This window comes from Macaca mulatta, chromosome 9, assembly GCF_049350105.2.
Source record: "Macaca mulatta isolate MMU2019108-1 chromosome 9, T2T-MMU8v2.0, whole genome shotgun sequence".
In the NCBI taxonomy this organism is placed as follows: domain Eukaryota; kingdom Metazoa; phylum Chordata; class Mammalia; order Primates; family Cercopithecidae; genus Macaca; species Macaca mulatta.
Window position 1 is genome coordinate 10439905 of NC_133414.1, and position 20272 is coordinate 10460176.

Here is a 20272-nt window from a genome sequence, read left to right on the forward strand (position 1 = left end):
AAATCATCCAAGAGAAGCTCCAGTCTGTATATAATGACAATAACTAGGAAAATGGGAATTTTTCACTAAAGATTTTCCTTATTGCTATACTCAGTTGATATAATGTTAGCATTTGCATCTATTAAACATTATTAGGTTTTCCTCATGTGAAAGTCCTCAAGGCATATCCACATGTCTTAGCCTATAAATATTTTATGGTGATAATTATTTAAGATGAGTGGCAGTATTTTTTTAGTCAATTTTTGGAAGAAAATAATAAAGCTACAAATTCCTCCAGTTTACTGTAAGATGAATAAAAAGTTCCCGGCCACTGAGTCACCTTTGGCAGCACAAATCATATAGGTGTTTAGAATCCTGGTGCCATATCACACACTATGTGGCAAAAAGGTTATTAGCTTTGTGAATCATACCATCTTTCCAGTTAGTTCTAGCTAGGCAGCTAGAATGAATTTCGAAACGTATAAACACAGTAGAAAAACTGACATGGTGTGCTAATATCTGTTGTTATTCAATGCCATTCCTGTCAATCTAAGCTCTCCCTATATATTTGTCTGGAAGCCTGAATCAATATTCCACAGCTTTCCTTGCCTGTAGGATTCTGGTTTAGATTTCCTATTATACTCTTTTAAATCCAACATAATTATCAAGTGCATACTAAATGATTAGCACTGCACTATTCAGTATGGGGAAATCAAAAAAGAATGAAACCCAGTTGTTGATTTCAAGGGACGTAAAACCTTATAATACTCCTTATAGCACATAACGTCATGATCTGAATGCATTAAAAACTTAGGAATTCTTGTTACACTGATCTCACAATGATGGTCCCATAAACTCTAGCTTCTACTACCCTGTAGACCTGCACTGTTTAATATGGCAGCCACCGGCCACCTGTGCTAGTGGACATATGAAAGGTGGCTAGTCTCAACTGACGGTGCTATAAGTATAAAACACACAATGTTAGATTATAGAAGGATGGTTCCCAGAGGCTAGATAAACAGAATATGTAGATCAACATCTAATTAATTCATTTGGCAGTATCCTCTGAGTCCATGTCATGTTCCAGCTACAATACTAGGTATTGGGGAATAAAAATGTATGCGGGATATATGGTGCATTAGTCTGTTTTCATGCTGCTGATAAAGACATACCTGAGACTGGGAAATTTATAAAGAAAAAGAGGTTTAATGGACTCACAGTTCCACGGGGTTGAGGAGGCCTCACAATCATGGCAGAAGGTGAAAGGCATGTCTTACATGGTGGCAGGCAAGAGAGAATGAGAACCAAGTAAAGGGAAAGCCTCTTATCAAGCCATCAGATCTCACGAGACTTACTCATTACTACGAGAACAGTATGGGGGAAACTGTCTCCATGATTCAGTGATCTCCCGCTGGGTCCCTCCCACAACATATGGGAATTATGGGAGCTACAATTCAAGATGAGATTGGGTGGGGATGCAGCCAAACCGTATCATATGGTAAATTCTACATATACAGTAATTATTATATAGTATTTGATAACCACCGTTATTAAGCATATAATTTCTGATGCCTGGCTAATTGGCTTTAAATTCTTACTCTCTTGCTTATTTTGGAAACTCATCTCCTAAGACAGATTCTCAACAAACCATGCTTCTTAGTACACACTCTCTGTCCTGTTAGCAAAGGAGACTGGCTCTGGGCAATAAAAAATGATAGTGACGTCTTGGGCTAGGTCATAAAAGTCTTGCAGCTTCCACCTGGGACTTCTTGGGACGTTTTCTCTGGGAAATCCAGGTATCTCTAACATGGTCAATCACTATGACACTGCCTTGCTGTGTGGAAGCCTGGACTTAGCCAAATGGAAAGCCACACAGAGAGATGTGTCTACCAAGGCCCCAGCTGTGCTAACCAACCCAGCGGAAACCCCTGACATGTGAGGGAAGCAGCCAGCATCTCTGTCCATCCCAATTAGGCCTTCAGCTGACTCAAGTTCTGGAGTGATAGGACTACAGTCACAGGAAAGAGCCTCTTAGTCGGGTCAGTTCAATCCACCTCTTAGTCGGGTCAGGTCAATCCACACAATAGCATGGGAGAATTATAAATTATTGTTTTATGCAATCACATTTTGGGGGTGATTTATGGGATAGGAATAGACCCTTAGAACACTTAGACACTGTGTGAGTGTAACGAAGTTAATTTCCATTTACCTCATTTACTTTATTGAGAAGATGGGGACAGTCTATATCTCCTTGGCTTGTGGTGCCTGGACTTTAATAAGGCCTTAGCTTTTACTACCCTGTAGACCTGCACTGTTCAATATGGCAGCCACCGGCCACCTGTGCTAGTGGACATATGAAAGCTGGCTAGTCTCAGCTGAGGGTGCTATAAGTATAAAATACACAATGATAGATTATAGAAGGATGGCTCCCAGAGGCTAGAAAGGGCAGTAGGGGGTGGCAGGAAGGTAGGGATGGTTAATGGGTACAAAATATTGTTAGAAAGAATGAACAATACCTGGTATTTGATATTATCATAGAGTGACTATTCTAAGAATAATTTAATTGTATGTTTTAAAATAACCTAAAGGAATATAATTGGGTGGTTTGTAACACCAAGGATAAACATGTAAAGGGATGGTTACTCCATTTTCCATGATATGATTATTACGCATTGCATGCCTCTATCAAAATATCTCATGTACCCCATCAATATATACAACTACTATGTACCCACAGAAATTAAAAGTAAAATGTTTTAAAAAACACGAGAACAAACAAAATATACAATGAATTTACATAGTGTGAAAAAAAGAGTGTAAAATATTGCATTAAAAATTTTTAATTGTGTTTACATATTAAAATTATAGTACCTTAAATATAGCAAGTTAAATACAGCATTTTAGTACAATCCTTCGTTTTCCTCCTTGAAATGCTCTCACTAGGCAAATTTAAAACTACAAACGTGGCTTGCATGTGTGGTCTCATTTTATTTCCGTTGCACTGCTTCAGGATAACGATAGCATTAGAGCAAGACTTTGTGCCTCTAAAAACTTAGTGCCTCTGAAAGCATCTGCCATATAGAAGGTGCAGAATATATATACATATATCATATATATATATATATACACATTTTAGGTATATATATTTATGTGGTGCATGAGATATTTTGATACAGACATACAATGTGTAATGATCAAATCAGGGTAAATGGGATCTCCATTCCCTCAAGCATTTATCCTTTGTCTTACAAACCATCCAATTACACACTTTTAGTTAGTTAAACATGTACAATTAAATTATCATTGACTATGAATATCCTGCTTTGCTACCAAATCCTAGATCTTATTCATTCTTCTAAATTATTTTTTATCCTAACCATACCCACTCCTCCAACCCCCACTATCCTTTCCAGCCCCTCGTAACTGTCATTCTACTCTCTATCCCCATGAGTCCAATTCTTTTAACTTTTAGCTCCCACAAATACATGAGAACACGTGAAGTTTGTCTTTCTGTGCCTGGCTTATTTCATGTAACATAATGACCTCCATTTTCATCCATGTTGTTGCAAATGACAGGGTTTCATTCTTTTTATGGCTGAATAGTACTCCACTGTGTCTAAGTACCACATTTTCTTAATCGATTCGTCTGTTGATGGGCACTTAGCTTGCTTCCAAATCTTGGCTACTGTGAATAGTGTTGCAACAAACTAGGGAGTATAGATATCTCTTCGATGTACGGATTTCCTGTCTTTTGGGCATGTACCTAGCATTGACAAAATAAACATTTGTTGAATAAATGAACAATGCTTGTCTACTTCCAAATTAGGTTTTTCTCGTATTAGTAATGTTTCCCTTCTTAAATACTTTTGTGTGATGAGCCCATACGCATTGAGTCTACTCATAGATAATCCATGATTATTTGATAATTCCCAGGATATAAATCTATTTGCAAATGCTAAATTAAAAAAGAATTTGAGATGGAGTCTTGCTCTGTTGCCCAGGCTGAAGTGCAATGGTGCAATCTTGGCTCACTGCAACCTCTGCCTCCCGGGTTCAAGCAATTCTCCTGCCTCACCTCCCAAGTAGCTGGAGGTACAGGCGCACACTACCATGCCCCGCTGATTTTTTGTGTTTTTAGTAGAGACAGGGTTTCACCATGTAGGCCAGGCTAGTCTCAAACTCCTGACCTCAGGTGATCCACCCACCTTGGCCTCCCAAAGTGCTGGGATTACAGGCGTGAGTCAACGTGCCCGGCTGATTTTTAAAAAGATTTTAAGGTCATCCAATTACCCTTTCACAGAAGTATATTAAGGTAAGTTCCATGTTCACATAGTATATATGCATGTAAAACTTGCATGAATTTCTCAAAAGTCTTGGTCGGATTTGTTTAAGTTTGGGAAAATTGCTGAATAAAGACATGTTTGCATCCTTTGCAAGGCCTTTAATGTAACTCAGATAGGGTCATGTGGGGCAAAACTTCAGTGAAGTAAAAGTCAAGCAGTTATTTGTGTGTACCACATGTTTTCCCCATGAAATACTGTAGTGCAATTGCTCAGCCTCCCTCCTGAGGCACGATGCCATATATGTTGAAAAATAGAAATGAGTGTTTTGTTACCTATTTACACATCTCTTGTGTCCTTTGTAGGTGATATACAAATTTTTTATTGCAATCAACAACATCAAGTTAATTTAAACCCAGAGTAGCTTTTTAGGAAGGGGATGCAGTAGATACAGGAACACTTAACGGCATTATAGGAATAGATTAAACCACCAGGATCTGGGAAGGTGGATATAAATGTGGCTCTGAAGAGGGATTGGAATCACACCTTCAAGTACCCATCCTGGCTCTGTCTCTCCAGCTTGGTCCAAGCTGATGCTTCTGTTTTCACAGAAACATTATTATTATTAACAATATATAACATTATGTAATAAAGATATTATAATACTATATATTATTAGTATATAATATTGCTGTATAACAATGTTGTTGTTATTATATATCATAATATTGAGTCTTCCTTTACTTCCCAAGAATATTGTGAGTAAAAAAATATCATTATTATGATGAATATTTGAACTCTTTGACGAAAGGTAATTTATCAAGCCCAGATCAAGCTATTAGTTCTAATTACATCTATAAATATTCTTCCTGTTTCTGAGCGGACTATATCTCCCAAACTTTATTCTATATTAGACACCACTGCCAACTCCCATGACCTGATTTTTGGAATATGTAACAGCTCTTGCCAAAGGAGTCTGACGCAAATGAGGCGTCCTCTAGCCTCAAGTCTTCCTTATTCACACTTTCTCTTTAAAAACATTTCTGATGGATGCCCAAGGCATCTATTTCACAATCTTAATTTCAATTTGCCTCGCCCTTAGATGAGGCCAGAATAGGGGCCAGCATTCTATGGGGATCATAGCTTCAGATTTCCTGTTAGAGAGAAAAAGTTCACTCCTCTACGTGCAATTTGAAAAATCCTGGAAAATAAGCTGGCTTGAATTATGCATCTATCACTGGATCATCATGGTGGACCAGGATACCACCATTCCCACAATAAGCACTTTATTCAAAGGACCAGGGCTGAAGTAGTTCCTGAAATATGGAGTGCAACTTGGGGAAAGGAAAGGAACAAGAGGTGGTTAGACAAAACATGACAAGTCCACTGTAGTATGCATTAACGACCTAATCACTCAATTTTATATTTTAAAGTACGGTGGAGGATGATATTATGGCCTAGACATAAATTCTTCCCAATTGTAACAGTTTAATAGTGGAAAAGTGGCTCTACTCCTTTTACAGAGAAACACATTTTTTTAATTGAAATGCTTGCATTTTAATATCCTATTTAATTTTGGATATTTACCAATGAGGAAGAGAAGCAAGGATGTTTTCTGTTCCTGACATTGGGTTTAGCAGGGCAGGAATAATGTTATCTATTAATGAGCAGAGATGTTAGCTGAAGAGGTCTGGCTATGTTCCAGTTTGGTTAATTAAATCCTACCTGCTTAAATTCTGTCTTTATTTTCAAATGAATATTCACTGTTATTTCTCATTTGAAAAATTGTTTCATGTTACGAGTTTTGGACCAGTAGCTTATTTGTGAGGCAAAGAATTTTAGTTTGCTTTGAGTTCAAAATATCCTAGTTGCTGTTTAATATTATATTCTTTTTTCCATTATTATATTATTTTTGTGTTGACTTTCACATGCTTTTCTTATGACTATAATAACAGAATGATACATTGTTTAACAATGACAGCATAACCTTTTAAAACCATTTATCTGTTTCTTGTAATCATAACAAATTATTTAACACCAGGACTGATGGAAGCCAAGCTTGATCTGACCCATTAGATATGGTGCTTTTCTACACAATAATATTTGGATTAATGGATAATATCTAAAATGTCTAAAATGAGCATGTTGCTAATTGAGAAAAGATCAAATCAAAATTAAATCATCTCTGATCAGGGATTATTTTGTGAGATCCTACCCTATTTCATGGAGTCCTTTGTACAATATGCTAAATATTGTGATACAGTGCAATTGAAAGAAAAGGTATGTTGCAACTACTTTTCTAAATTTTTATTGAAAAGTAAGACTCTGGGGTGTGTGTTGGGGTGTGTGTGTGCGTGCGCATAATTATATAATATAATGAGTAATTATATTATTAAGTTTTGGGAAGAAATTGTGAAGTTGAGACTAGAATTAATTCATCTGTAAGTATTTTTTTGTTAAAATTTTGTTCTTGTAACTATAAAAGCAATGTATACATTTTCTTAAAGCTTCTACCCTCCTGAAATTAGAAAGAACAGTAGCGTTTAAAAAAGAAAATAAAGATCATGTTAACTCACCATTCAGGGATAACCACTTGTGCCCCTACTTTGATGTATGTATAATTTTCCTATATTTCTTCTTCCTTTCCTCTCTTCCTTTTTTCTCATACATGCACACACATATGTATGTATTATTTTCAAACATGAAGGAACCCAGTGCAATTGATTTTATAAACCTTTTTACATTTAACAGTCAATTTTGTGCCAATAAACATTCATTAGCCACAATATTCTTAACTAATTAGTGTATTCATTTCTTTCCCAAGCACTGTCTATAATACTCCTGCTGTGTGTCGGGTATTGTTCTAGACACGGCAGATACCTAGATAGGCAGCAGGTAATTGCTCCCAGGGAGCTTGTATTCTAGTGATAAATTAAACACAATAAATACACGCACGAATAAGAAAATATCAGATATTGATTCACGTAAGGCAGAAAAATAATTTACAGTGATGGAATAGAGAATGATTGGTTTGAGTTGTCCAAAAGAAAAAATATCTGAATCCATAATATTTGAATTGTAAGATCTGAATGACAAGAAGAAAGAATTATGTTGGCAGATCCTATTTGTGAAATGCAGATAGAATTCCAGACAGAGAGAACATTGAGGTGAAATGTCCCAAGGCCTTGGAATGTTGGCGTAACAGGAAAAAGGGTGTGGGGTGGGTGGAGAGAGTTTTACATACAAAGGGATGAGAGATTTTTAGGTGCCAAAATTTGTAAGGTTTTGAATCCCAACTAAGCGAATTTAGAGTTTATCTTCAGTATTATAGGAAGTTATACAAGTACCATGCCCTTTATCTGTTTGTTTAAATTATTTATTTATTTATTTATTTAGAGACAGGATCTCTGTCTGTTGCCCGGGCTGGAATGCGGTGGCATGATCATGGCTCACTGCAGCCTTGAACTCCTGGGCTCAAATGATCCTCCCGCCTCAGCCTCCCGAGTAGCTAGGACTGCAGGTAAGTACCACCACGCCTGGCTAATAATAATAATAAAAATTGCAGAGGCTGAAGTCTTGCTGTGCTACTCAAGCTGGTCTCAAACTCCGGGCCTCAAGTGATCCTCCTGTCTCAGTCTTGGCTGAAATGCTGGCATTACAGACATGAGCCACAGTGCCCAGCAAGTGCTATGTTTTGATTAATATTTTTAAAGAAAGATCATTCTGGCTTCTGGGTGCAGATTTTACTAGACAGAGGCTGGAGGAGAAGCACAGAGATCAGGCAGCAGGTTCTCGCAGTGGCCAGGGCAGCGATCATAGGCTCCTGCACTGTGAAAACTGGCAGGGAGACAGGGAGGCTTACAGTAGGTATTGGAGAATGAGGAAACAGGGTCTGCCAATGGCTGGGAATTGGGGTGGTATCCAAGGAAATAAGAAGAATTAATATCAGCTCTAGATCAACACAGTCCAACAGAAAAAAGGTGTAAGGCACAAATGTAGTTTGTTTTCTAGTAGCCAGCTTAAAAATGTAAAAGGAACAAGAGAAATTAATTTTAACCATGCATTTTATTCATCATACTCAAAATATTATTTCAATATGTAATTAACACAAATATTAATAAGCTATGCTGCATTATTTAAAAATTTTTTTGTGCTAACCCTTTGAAACCTGGTTTGTGTTTTACACTTATAATACATCTTAATTCGGGTGAACCACACACATTTTAAGGGCTCAAGAGCCACACATGCCTAGTGGTTAGCATATTAAACAACATCACTGTAGATATTTGGTTTCATGACTGATTGGAAGAACAGTGGTATCTGTTCCTGAAATAGAAGAAAAATAGAAGAACAGAATTGTAGAGGCTGGGATGAATAATTTTATTTTAATCCTAAGAGGTTTGTGATGCATGTTAGATATCCATATAGAGTTGAGAGTTAACAGTTGAACCTATTTAAGAGCTTATTAGTATTCAGTTAAATAGATGTAATGTAATTTGTATTAACAGCCCTTTGCCTCAGGAATATTTTAAATACTAAGCTTTTATAAAATATGGTACAATGTAATCTCATGTACTTGTAACTTTGTTTACTTTCTGAGATCTTCAAATAATTATTTCTAGAAGTGGAAATTATGGGTCTTAGTATACTCCAACCTTAAAGGTTTTTGAAATATTGGCCAATTTTTCTGTGAAAATATTACATGCATTTATTTTTTATTAGCAGTATACGACAAAGCTATATCTTGTATATTCTCACTATGACTGAGTATGATGAGGTTTTAAATATACATAACGTCTTAAAAAACCCATCTCAGGCGGGCAGATCACAAGGTCAGGAGATCAAGACCATCCTGGCTAACACGGTGAAACCCCGTCTCTACTAAAAATACAGAAAACTAGCCGGGCGAGGTGGCGGGCGCCTGTAGTCCCAGCTACTCGGGAGGCTGAGGCAGGAGAATGGCGTGAACCCGGGAGGCGGAGCTTGCAGTGAGCCGAGATCATGCCACTGCACTCCAGCCTGGGCGACAGAGCCAGACTCCGTCTCAAAAAAATAAAAATAAAAATAAAAAACACCCATCTCTAATGACGAGTTTTTGACATGGTGCTACTAAAACACAATGAACAGAAAAGAGTCATTCTAGTAAGAAGCTCTGAATCTAGCGAGGGAAGCTTCATTAGAAGGATGTACAGTGGTAACTCAAATACGTGGCTTTTTGTTTGTTTTAATTCTTTAATTTTTTTTTCTTCAAGCAAACATTAGCTATCAACAGCAACAATTTCATAGAGAAAACCTCATGGAATTCGCTTGGTTTATGCAGACTGAATCGTATCTATAAAAACATATTTTAAATCATTAAATCTGTAAGATGCTTGCCTTCTAAAATGATCTTTCTCAATTTAAAAAGCTGTGAATAAAGATAAACTGATCTATAAATTATGATTTTCAAATATATGACCAACTTTTGTAAACATAGAGGTCTGTTTGTATTATACCTGTGTTTACCCCTGGCATCTCATTTGCGATTATGTTTTTCCCCAATTCAAATTTAATGCAAAAGACATGCATTAAAACTGACATTAATACTCCCTTTTCAAATTTGGCGAGTCATGATCTCCAAGGGTTGAGATTGTGAGAGCTGTTGTGTTCATTTATTCATTATATAAATACATATTATTCTGAAAGTGGGTACAGATAAATCAGTTTTGAACAGAGAACATGCACTATCTCTAAAATCTGGAAACTTAGATGCTGATAGGGAGACAGATATTCACAAAATAATTATATAAGTATATATGAAATATCAAATTTGTTATTTCATGTTTGTGGCATAACAAATAAATCCATGGTAATATAAAAGCCTAAAATAGAAGAATTTGATCTATTCAAGAACATCAGGAAAGACATCCCAAAGAAGACAATTGACCCAAAGATTACTGATGAGTGGGAATTTACTAGACAGGAAGGAGGGCCGAAAGATATAGAAAAGTCAATGTAATTTGGATGGGAAGAGCAAGGGCAATTCGTGAGAGCTGAGTCCACTGATTTGGAAGAGATATCAGACTAGATGTCTGGGCTAGAGAGGATGTGATGGGACTTACATATTTATTCTAAAAGCAAGAGAAAGCTTTGAATGTTTCCATCAGGGATATTTCATGATCAGATTTTGAGAAGATCCTTTCGAATGCAATGTAAAGAACAGATTGGAAGGATTAAGAAAGACTATCAGTAGGTCATTTAGGAGAAAAGTCACAATAGTCCAAAGGGAGGGTGATGCCGATCTTGGATTCAAATGAAGGTTGGGATTGGTAGGAGAGAAAGAAAGAAATGAATTTCTTAGAAAGGTAACTGCTGGATGTAACAACACATTAGATACGGGGTTCAAGCTTAACTTTTAGATTCTGCTTCACGTTGCTGGATGGATGGTGATAAGATAGGGATATGTGGAGGTGTCTATAAGCTTGCTTCCAATATGCTTTTTTTTTTTTAAAGCATCTATGAGACCTTTAAAAAGAGATCCTTAAAGACACTTTGGTAAGAGATACCAAGACATGATAGACGATACATTCATGTGATAAGACAGCATCAAAGATGGGATCTTCTCAAAGTGAGGGTGGATCAATAATTCAACAATGTTCGTAAAGTACCTCTTTTCTCAAATAAGGAAGGCCGCAATATGTCAGGGTAATAAAGAAATCAAGCATGAGGCCACTTACTCAGGTTACATACAGAATAAGGAGGCAGGACTGATAGATGACAGCTAGATAGATGGATAGATAGCTAGGTAGGCAGATAGGTAGGTAGTTAGGTAGGCAGATAGATAACATTATACCTGTTTTATCTGTAATGCCACAGCACTTTTACTCATATAGTCAACACTCAATAGGAATTGAGTGAATAAAGGATGATGATCAATATACATATATGTGCATATACATGCAGAAACTCTATTTTGAGGATTGGTGACTAATCAAATTGAACTTTTGGATTTCAGTGTAATGCTAGATATTCTAGTGTAATAGTTTCATCTATTAGTATATCCAAAGTAATTTAAATGTGTCAGGATCTTGAAATTTAGTAAAGAGCTTATGAGCCAATGTATTAGTTTTCTAAATCAGCTTAAGCAACACAGGAGCCTCAACAACAGAAATTTACTGTGTCTCATAGTTCTGGAGATCAGAAGTCCAAAATCAAAGTGTCCTGATTCCTTGTGAGGGAAGGATTGGTTCCCTTCAAGGGCTGTGAGGTAGGGCCTGTTCCAGGCCTCTTTCCATGGCCAGTAGTCAGCTGTCTTCTCCCTGTGTCTTTCCACATTGTCTTCCCCATATGTGTCTCAGTATCCAAAATTTCCCTTTTAATGAGGGCGCCAGTCACATTGGATTAGGGTCAACCCAGATGACCCCATTTTGATCATATCCATAAAAACCTTACCTCCAAATCAGGTCATGTTCTGAGGTACTGGGAATGAAGACTTAAACATACAAGTTTTAAGAAGATACAACTCAATTTATAACAGCCAGGGGACAAGCACGGTGGCTCAAGCCTGTAATCCCAGCACTTTGGGAGGCCAAGGTGGGTGGGTCGGTTGACGTCAGGAGTTTGAGACCAGTCTGGCCAACATAGTGAAACCCCATCTCTACTAAAAATACAAAAATTAGCCGGGCATGGTGGCAGGCACCTGTAATACCAGCTACTTGGGAGCCTGAAGCAGGAGAATCACTTGAACACCGGGAGGCGGAGGTTGCAGTGAGCTGAGATTGGGCCATTGCATTTCAGCCTGGAGGACAAGAGCGAGACTCCATCATAAAATAAAATAAAATAAAATAAAATAAAAACAGAGCTATGTAGGCCTATGTATATGGATATGTATGTGGGTATGAGCATGTATGCATATACATGCAAGTGTGTGTACATATATGTGTATACCTATATACATATGTCTATATATATGATTATATTTTTCATTATATATTTTTTTCTTGGAAAGCCTGTAAGAAATAAATGAAAATACCAGAATAATAACATTGTATATTTTCATACTGCTTTAAAATTTAGAAGGTCATTGTATGATTGAATCCTCACCATACTCCATTTGCATATGTCTATATATTTAATGTAGGTTTTTCTTATGCTGTAGTGAGAAAAACTATAGATAAGCTCTTCCAAATTAATTCATTGATCAATTGCCATCTGAAAAAAGGCTCTGGCACCCAAAATTAGAAAATGGTAAGGATTAAGTACCCCTCTCCTGGGCAGGTGGCTGCATGTCCAGTGAAAGTTTCTTCAAAATGGTTGGATGCCATAGTGACAAACACTTTGATCATTTCTAGAGAATCTCATTAGAAACTGCACACCGTAGTAGTACAAGCAGGAAAGCTAGCACCAGAGACAATTTTGAAAAATAGCTGCTGTTACAGTTTCCTCCCTGAGAGTAAAAGCAAAACTGATTCTGTCTTTCTTTCTGTCCTTCTTTCTTTCTTTCTTTCTTTTTTTTTCAGAGTCTCATTCTGTCGCCCAGGCTGGATTGCAGGGGTGAGATCTCGGCTCACTGCAACCTCTGCCTCCTGGGTTCAAGTGATTCTCCTGCCTCAGCCTCCCAGGTAGCTGGTAGTACAGGCATGCGCTACCATGCCCAGCTACTAATTTTTGTATTTTTAGTAGAGACAGGATTTCACCATGTTGGCCAGGATGGTCTCAATCTCCTGACCTCGTAATCTGCCCATCTCTGCCTCTCAAAGTGCTGGGATTATAGGTCTGAGCCACTGTGCCCAGCTTGTTTTTTGTTGTTTCTTACAGAAATTTGCTTCTTTTTACAGCTTCACTGAGCTAAAACTTACATAGTATAAAATTCATCCATTTATAAGGATGGTAGTTTCCCCTTATCCTGGAAGGATATGGTTCAAGAACCCCAGGGGACGATGACTGAAATCATGCACAGTATTGAACCCTAGGTATACTATGATTTTCCCATACATATGTACTTACCAAAAAATTTTATTTGTACATTAAGTGCCGTAAGAAGTTAACAGTAACTACTAGTAAAATAGAACATGTATAACAACCTATTTTTAAAAAATTATGTGAATGTGGCCTCTCTCTTTCTCTCTCAAAATCTCTTATGATATTATACCGTGGGTAACTGAAACCATGGAAAGTAAAACCATGAACAAGGAAGGAATACAATATACAGTTCAATGATTTCTGGCAAATTTACAGTTTCGTAGCCATCCCCACAATACAATTTTAGAAGATTTCCATCACTTCACAAATTTCTGTTCATCTGCCTTTTAGTTTATCCCACTCTCATCTTCCACCCCTGCAAACCATTGATCTGCTTTCTGTCCCTATAGATGTGTCTTTCCTAGAAATTGGAATAAATAGGATCACAAAATACGTAGTCTTTTTGGCTGGGTTACTTTTTAGTTTTATCCATGTTGTAGACTGTTTTAATAGTTTGTTCCTTTTCATTGATGAGTATCATTCCACACTACAGATATTCCACATCTTGTCTGTTCATTGGTGATTGAGATTTGGATTATTTTCAGTTTGAGATCATGATCAATAATTCTGCAGTGAATACTCACAAATAAAGTTTAGGTGTATGCTTCATTTATCTTCAGTTGATTTCCAGGAGTAGAATTTTGAGATTGTATGTAACTACATTTCTAAATTTTAAAGAAATTGCCAAGTTGTTTTTAAGATTTTACAATCCCACCAACAATGTATGAGAATTCGTTTCATCACATGCCCATAGGTACTTGCTATTATTAGACTTTTTAATTATAGTTATTTCAGTGGATGTACGCTAGTACGTTGTGATTTTAATTTGTGCTCCTGGTAATTTCTAATGATGTGGAGCATCTTTTCACATGCTTATTATCCATTTGCATAACTTATTTGGCTAAATGGCTACACAACTCCTTTGGTCATTTTTGAATGGTGTTACTTGCCTTATTTGTTAGTCATAAGATGTCTCTACATATTCTAGATGCTGTTTTTTGATTTATTTTTAAATTAGATGTAAAAAACTTTTTTTTAAATCCCAGTCTGTGACATACCTTTTCATTGCCTTATCAGTGTCTTTTAAAGCATAAGAGTTTTTCCAGACATGCAACAGGAAAAAAAATTAAATCAATAAAGCATAAGAGTTTATAATTTCCTTGAAGTTTAACTTATCATTTTTTCTTTTGCATATAATGTGCTTGATTTCTATTTTATTTTCTTCTAAAAGTTTTATAGTTTTAGCTCTTACATTTAAGTGTCTGATCCATTTTCCAGTCAATGTTTGTGTGTAGTGTGAGGTAGGGTTCAAGTCTATTTTTTATAGATCCAATTCTTCTAACACTATTTGTTAAAAAAAAAAAAATACCATCTTTCTCCCCAATGAATTGATTTAGTGCTTTTTGGAAACTCCATTGCCTATCAGAGCAGAAGTTAATTTCTATTCTTTTAATTCTGTGCCACTGATGAGCATGTCTATTTTTACACCAATGCTACGCTATCTTGATCATTCTAACTTCATATTAGCATTTGAAGTTGGTAGTGTATTTCCTCCAATTTTGTTACTAATTTTCAAAATCATAAATGTCAGTAATGATATTCTACATCAGACAGTGGCTTGATGTATTACATGCATTATTTCATTATATATTGTCAACAGCATTATAAGTATTATAAGTTTACAGATTCAGCTGAAATTTAGAGAAACCAGAACTTCTACTCTGCCTGGTGGTAATAAGGCATCAACAGAAGGTGTGAGGAGACCAGTACTCATACCTACAGCTGGTAGTAATGAAGTGCTGTCCTCCTTATCCAGATGAGGAGTTATGAAAGGAGGAGAGCAAAAACAGAAGGTTTAAATAAGACCCAGAGTCTCATAACATGATAGTCAAAATCCTCAGATTTCAATATAAAACCATTCATCATATCAAGAACCAAGAAAATTTCAAATACAGTAAAAAAGATAATCATTAAATGCCAACAGCAAAATGACAAGATAAGTTAGAATTACTTGCAAGGATATTATAGCAATGATCATAAAAATTCTTTAATGAGAAATTACAAACATACAACATAAATAATAAAACAGAGAGTCTCCGCAAAAAGAAAAAGATTTAAAAAAAGAAAGTCTGAAAATGAAATTGAAGATACAAAGAAAAACCAAAGGAACATTTTGAAAAATATAATGACCAAAATGAAATATTCAATAGATGGGCTTAATAGCAGAATGGATGGAGCAGAATGAAGAATTAGTGGACTTGAAAATAGAACAAGAGGACTTACCCAATCTGAAAAGCAGAGAGAAAACAGACTGAGAAAAAAATTAACAAAGCTTTAGGGATCTGTGGGCTTATAACAAAATTCTACCACTCGTTTTATTGGAGACTTGCAATGAGAGAATAAAGGCCAAGGATTAATATGTATTTCAAGAATGAGTTACTAAAATCTCCCCAAATTTGTGAAGAAACATAAACTCACAGATTCAAAAGGAAGAAGCTGGGTGTATCTCAAGCAAGATAAACCCAAAGAAATCCACCACAAGAAACATCATAGTCAAAACTTTTTAACTGCAAAGAAAAAAGTTTTGAAAACAGCAAGACAGAAACAACACATTGCACATAGAGAAAAAACAATTTAAATGACAATGGATTTCTCATTTAAAAAAACCATAGAAGCCAGAAGGAAGTGACAGAACATAATTCAAGTATCTAAAGAGGGACTGTTAAGTCAGAACAGTATGTCTGAGTGAAAAGACCCTTCAGGGATGAAAGCAAAATCAAGACTCAAATGAAAAAAAAGTAAGATAATTTGCAACCAGAAACCTAAAGAATTTGTCATCTATCCTAAAAGAATTGCTAAAGTCAGTACTTTTTTTTTTTGAGACGGAATCTTGCTCTGTCGCCCAGGCTGGAGTGCAGTGGCATGGTCTTAGCTCACTGCAAGCTCCATCTCCCAGGTTCACACCATTCTCCTGCCTCAGCCTCCCGAGTAGCTGGGACTACAGGCGCCTGCCACCACACCCGGCTAATTTTTTGTGTTTTTAGTTCAGATAGAGTTTCACCTTGTTAGCTAGGATGGTCTTGATCTCCTGACCTTGTGATCTGTCCGCCCTGGCCTACCAAAGTGCTGGGATTACAGGTATGAGCCACCGTGCCTGGCCTAAAGTCAGTACTCTTAACAAAGAAAATGATAAACGAAGGAATCTTGTGACATCAGGAAAGAAGAAAGAAGATAATCAAAATTATGAGTAAACACAATACACAATATATTTTTCTTCTCTTTTTGAGTCTTCTAAATTATGTTTAACAGTTAAAGCAAAAATTATAACACTGATGTGACTCTAAATTAATTAGAGAAAATATCTAAGACAATTACATCATAAACAGGGTAAGATAAAGGAATATAAAGGGAGATATTTGTTCTATACTTCACTTGAACAAGTAACATAATAATGCTATACATAAAAACACTATAAATAAATTTAAAACTACTAAAAATGTTTGAGTAAGTCATAGGAAGACAGGAAAAATGAAGCAGAAATGAGAAAACCAGAACAGACAAAAAAAAAATAGCAAATTTAACGCCATCATATCAACAAATATATTAAATGTAAGTAATCTAAATGGACCAATAAGATTGAGATCAGCAGAGTGGATTAATAAACATGATCCAAGTATATACTGAATGTTAGAAACCTACTTAATATATAATGATATGAGCTTGTCAAAAGTAAAGGATGGAAAAATATATATCATGCACATGTTAATAAAAATAAAAAAGGGATGGCTATATTAATATTAGATACAATAAACTTCAGAGCAAAGAATATTATCAGAGACAGACATTATGATAAAACAGACCAATCCACCAATAAGATATAGCAATCCTAAATGTATAAGCACCAAACAACACTTATGGCAAGCAAAATATGTGAAGCAAAAACTGACAGAAATGAAATGAGAAATAGACACATCCACATTCACAGAGATTTCAACATCCTTCTCTCAAAAATTGATGGAACTTGACAAATAATCAGGAAGATATGGAACTCAATAATACCATTCAATGACAGATATAATCAACATTTTTAGAACACTGTGCAACAATAGCAGAATACGCTTTTTTTAAGCAACCATGGAATGTATACCAAGATAGACCACATTCTTGCCGTAAAACAAACCTCAATAATTTTTTTGTTGTTTTATTTTATTTTGTTTTTATTTTTCAGCTTTTATTTTAGATTCAAGGGGTACATGTGCAGGTTTGTTACAAAGTTATATTGCTTAATGCTGAGGTTTCGGGTATGACTGAACCTGTCACCCAGATAGTGAGCATAGTACCCAGTAGGAAGTTCTTCAGCCCTTGTCCCCCTCCCTCTCTCCTTCCTCTATTAGTCTCCAGTACCTATTTTTCCCATCTTTATATTCATGAACACCCAATGTTTAGCTCCAATTTATAAGTGAGAATATGCAGTATTTGCTTTCCTGTTTCTGTATTAGTTCACTGAGGATAATGGCCTCCACTGTATCTGTGTTGCTGTAAAGGACATGATTTTATTCTGTTTTATGGCTGCATACTATTCCATGGCATATATGTACCACATTTTCTTTATTTAACCCACCATTGATGGGCTCCTAGGTTATTTCCATGTCTTTGCTATTGTGAACAGTGATGCAATGAGCATACAAGTGTATGTGTCCTTTTGGTAGAACAATTTATTTTCCATTGGCTACATATTTAATAACAGGATTGCCAGCTTGAATGCTACTTCAACTCTTCATTCTTTGAGAAATTTCCAAACTGCTTTCCACAGTGGTTTAATTAATTTACATTCCAAGCAACAATGTAGAAGTGTTCACTTTTCTTTGCAACTTCACACCATTATCTCTTATTTTTTGGCTTTTCAATTGAAGTCATTTAAAATTTGAAATCATTCAAAGCATGTTTTCTGACCACGATCAAATCAAACTAGAAATTAATGACAAGAAAATTACAGGAAAATCTCCAAACCCTTGGAAATGAAACATCCTATTTCTTTTTTTTTTTAATTTATTTATTATTATTATACTTTAAGTTGTAGGGTACATGTGCATAACGTGCAGGTTTGTTACATATGTATACTTGTGCCATGTTGGTGTGCTGCACCCATGAAACATCCTATTTCTAAATAATCCATGGGTCAAAAAGAAATCCTCAGGATAAACAAAGACAGATAGAGATGAATGAAAATTACTGTTCAACATATCAAAATTTGTGGACAAAACTCAAGCAGTGCTGAGAAGAAAACTTGTATCACTAAATGCCTATATTAGAAAAGAAGAAAAGTCTCAAATCCATAATCACAATTCTCATCTGAAGAAACTAGAAAAAAAAGAAGAGTACCTTGTTCCCAAATCAAGCCAAAAGAAGGATAAAAGGAAGAGCAAAACTCAATGAAACTGAAAACATATAAATAGAGAAAGTTGGTGAAAAAAAAAAACTTGTTTTTTTAAAAAGTCAATAAAATTGGCAAACCTCAATTTTGTAATTAAGTAAGACTGACAGAGAAAAGAAGAGAGAAAAGACACACATTTCCAATACCTGGAATGAGTCAAGGATATCACTACAGACCCTGAAAACATAAAAATAATCATCAGGAAATACTAAAACAGTTTTGCACACATAAACTTGACAACTTATATGAAATAGATTGATTCATCAATAAAACATAAACTACTACAACTCATTAAACACAAAATATATCAATTAAGTGCCTCATAACTATCATGAAATTTGCATTTGTAATTTGCATGAGTAATTTGTAATTCATAACTCCTAAAAGGGAAATCTCAATTCCCAGATGGTTATATTGGATAATTATATGAAACAGTTAATATTAATTTTTCACACCTCTTTCAGAAAATAGAGAGAAGGTAATACATTGGCATTCATGTTATGAAGTTGTATTCCCCCAGTACTAAAACCAGATGAAGCTAGTACAGAAATAAAAAAGAAAAATTAAAGACAAATATCTCTCACAAACATAGATGCAAACATCCTTATCACTAGCAGATAGAATTCAGCAATATATAAAAATAATTTACACCATAACCAAGCGAGGTTTATTCCAGGAATATAGGGCCAGATTAGTATTTGAAAATCAATCAATCTTATTAACAGGCTAAAAAATAAAAAATCACAGGATCTTCTCAATTGCAGCCTTGACCTCCCAGGCTCAAGCAATCCTCCCACCTCAGCCTCCATAATAGCTGAGACCACAGGTGCAAGCCACCATGCCCAGCTAATGTGTTGCTGTTAATCTTTTGTAGAGACAGGGTCACACCATGTTGCCCAGGCTGGTCTTGAACTCCTGGTCTCAAGTAATTCTCCCACTTCAGCCTCCTAAAGTACTGGGACTACAGGTGTGAACCACTGTGCTTGGCCTCAGAAATTTACCCATATGTAATTTTTAAAGCTTCTAGAGAAATGGGAATAGAGGAAAACTTCCTCAACTTGATAAGAAACATTGCAAAAACAAACAAACAAAAAAAATCGCAGCAAGCATTATATATAATGGTGAAAAACTGAAGACTTCTCTCAAGATTGAGAACAAAACAAGAATGTTTGCTCACACCATTCTTAGTCAAAATTGTGACAGAAGTGCTAGCCAGTGCAATATGGCAAGAAAAAAAACTAAATGCATACAAGTCAGAAAGAAATAAATGTTACTGGTGACATGTTTGTTTAAATAGAAACACATGACAATGTTAACATTGTTGGGGACCTGGCTAGAGTATACAAGAACTCTCTCTTACATGTTATTTCTTACAACTGCATGTGAACCCACAATTATCTTAAAAGGTTTAACTTTAAAAATATGTTCAGACAACATTAAATACCACAAAAATATTACAAAGCATGACATTTAGCAGTCAAAATAACTTCTGTGTTATATTCTTTTTTCAACCCGAGGCCCTGTGCAGATATATCATGGAATTGTCATTTTTATTTATTAGGTTAAAGTTGTACTTGGC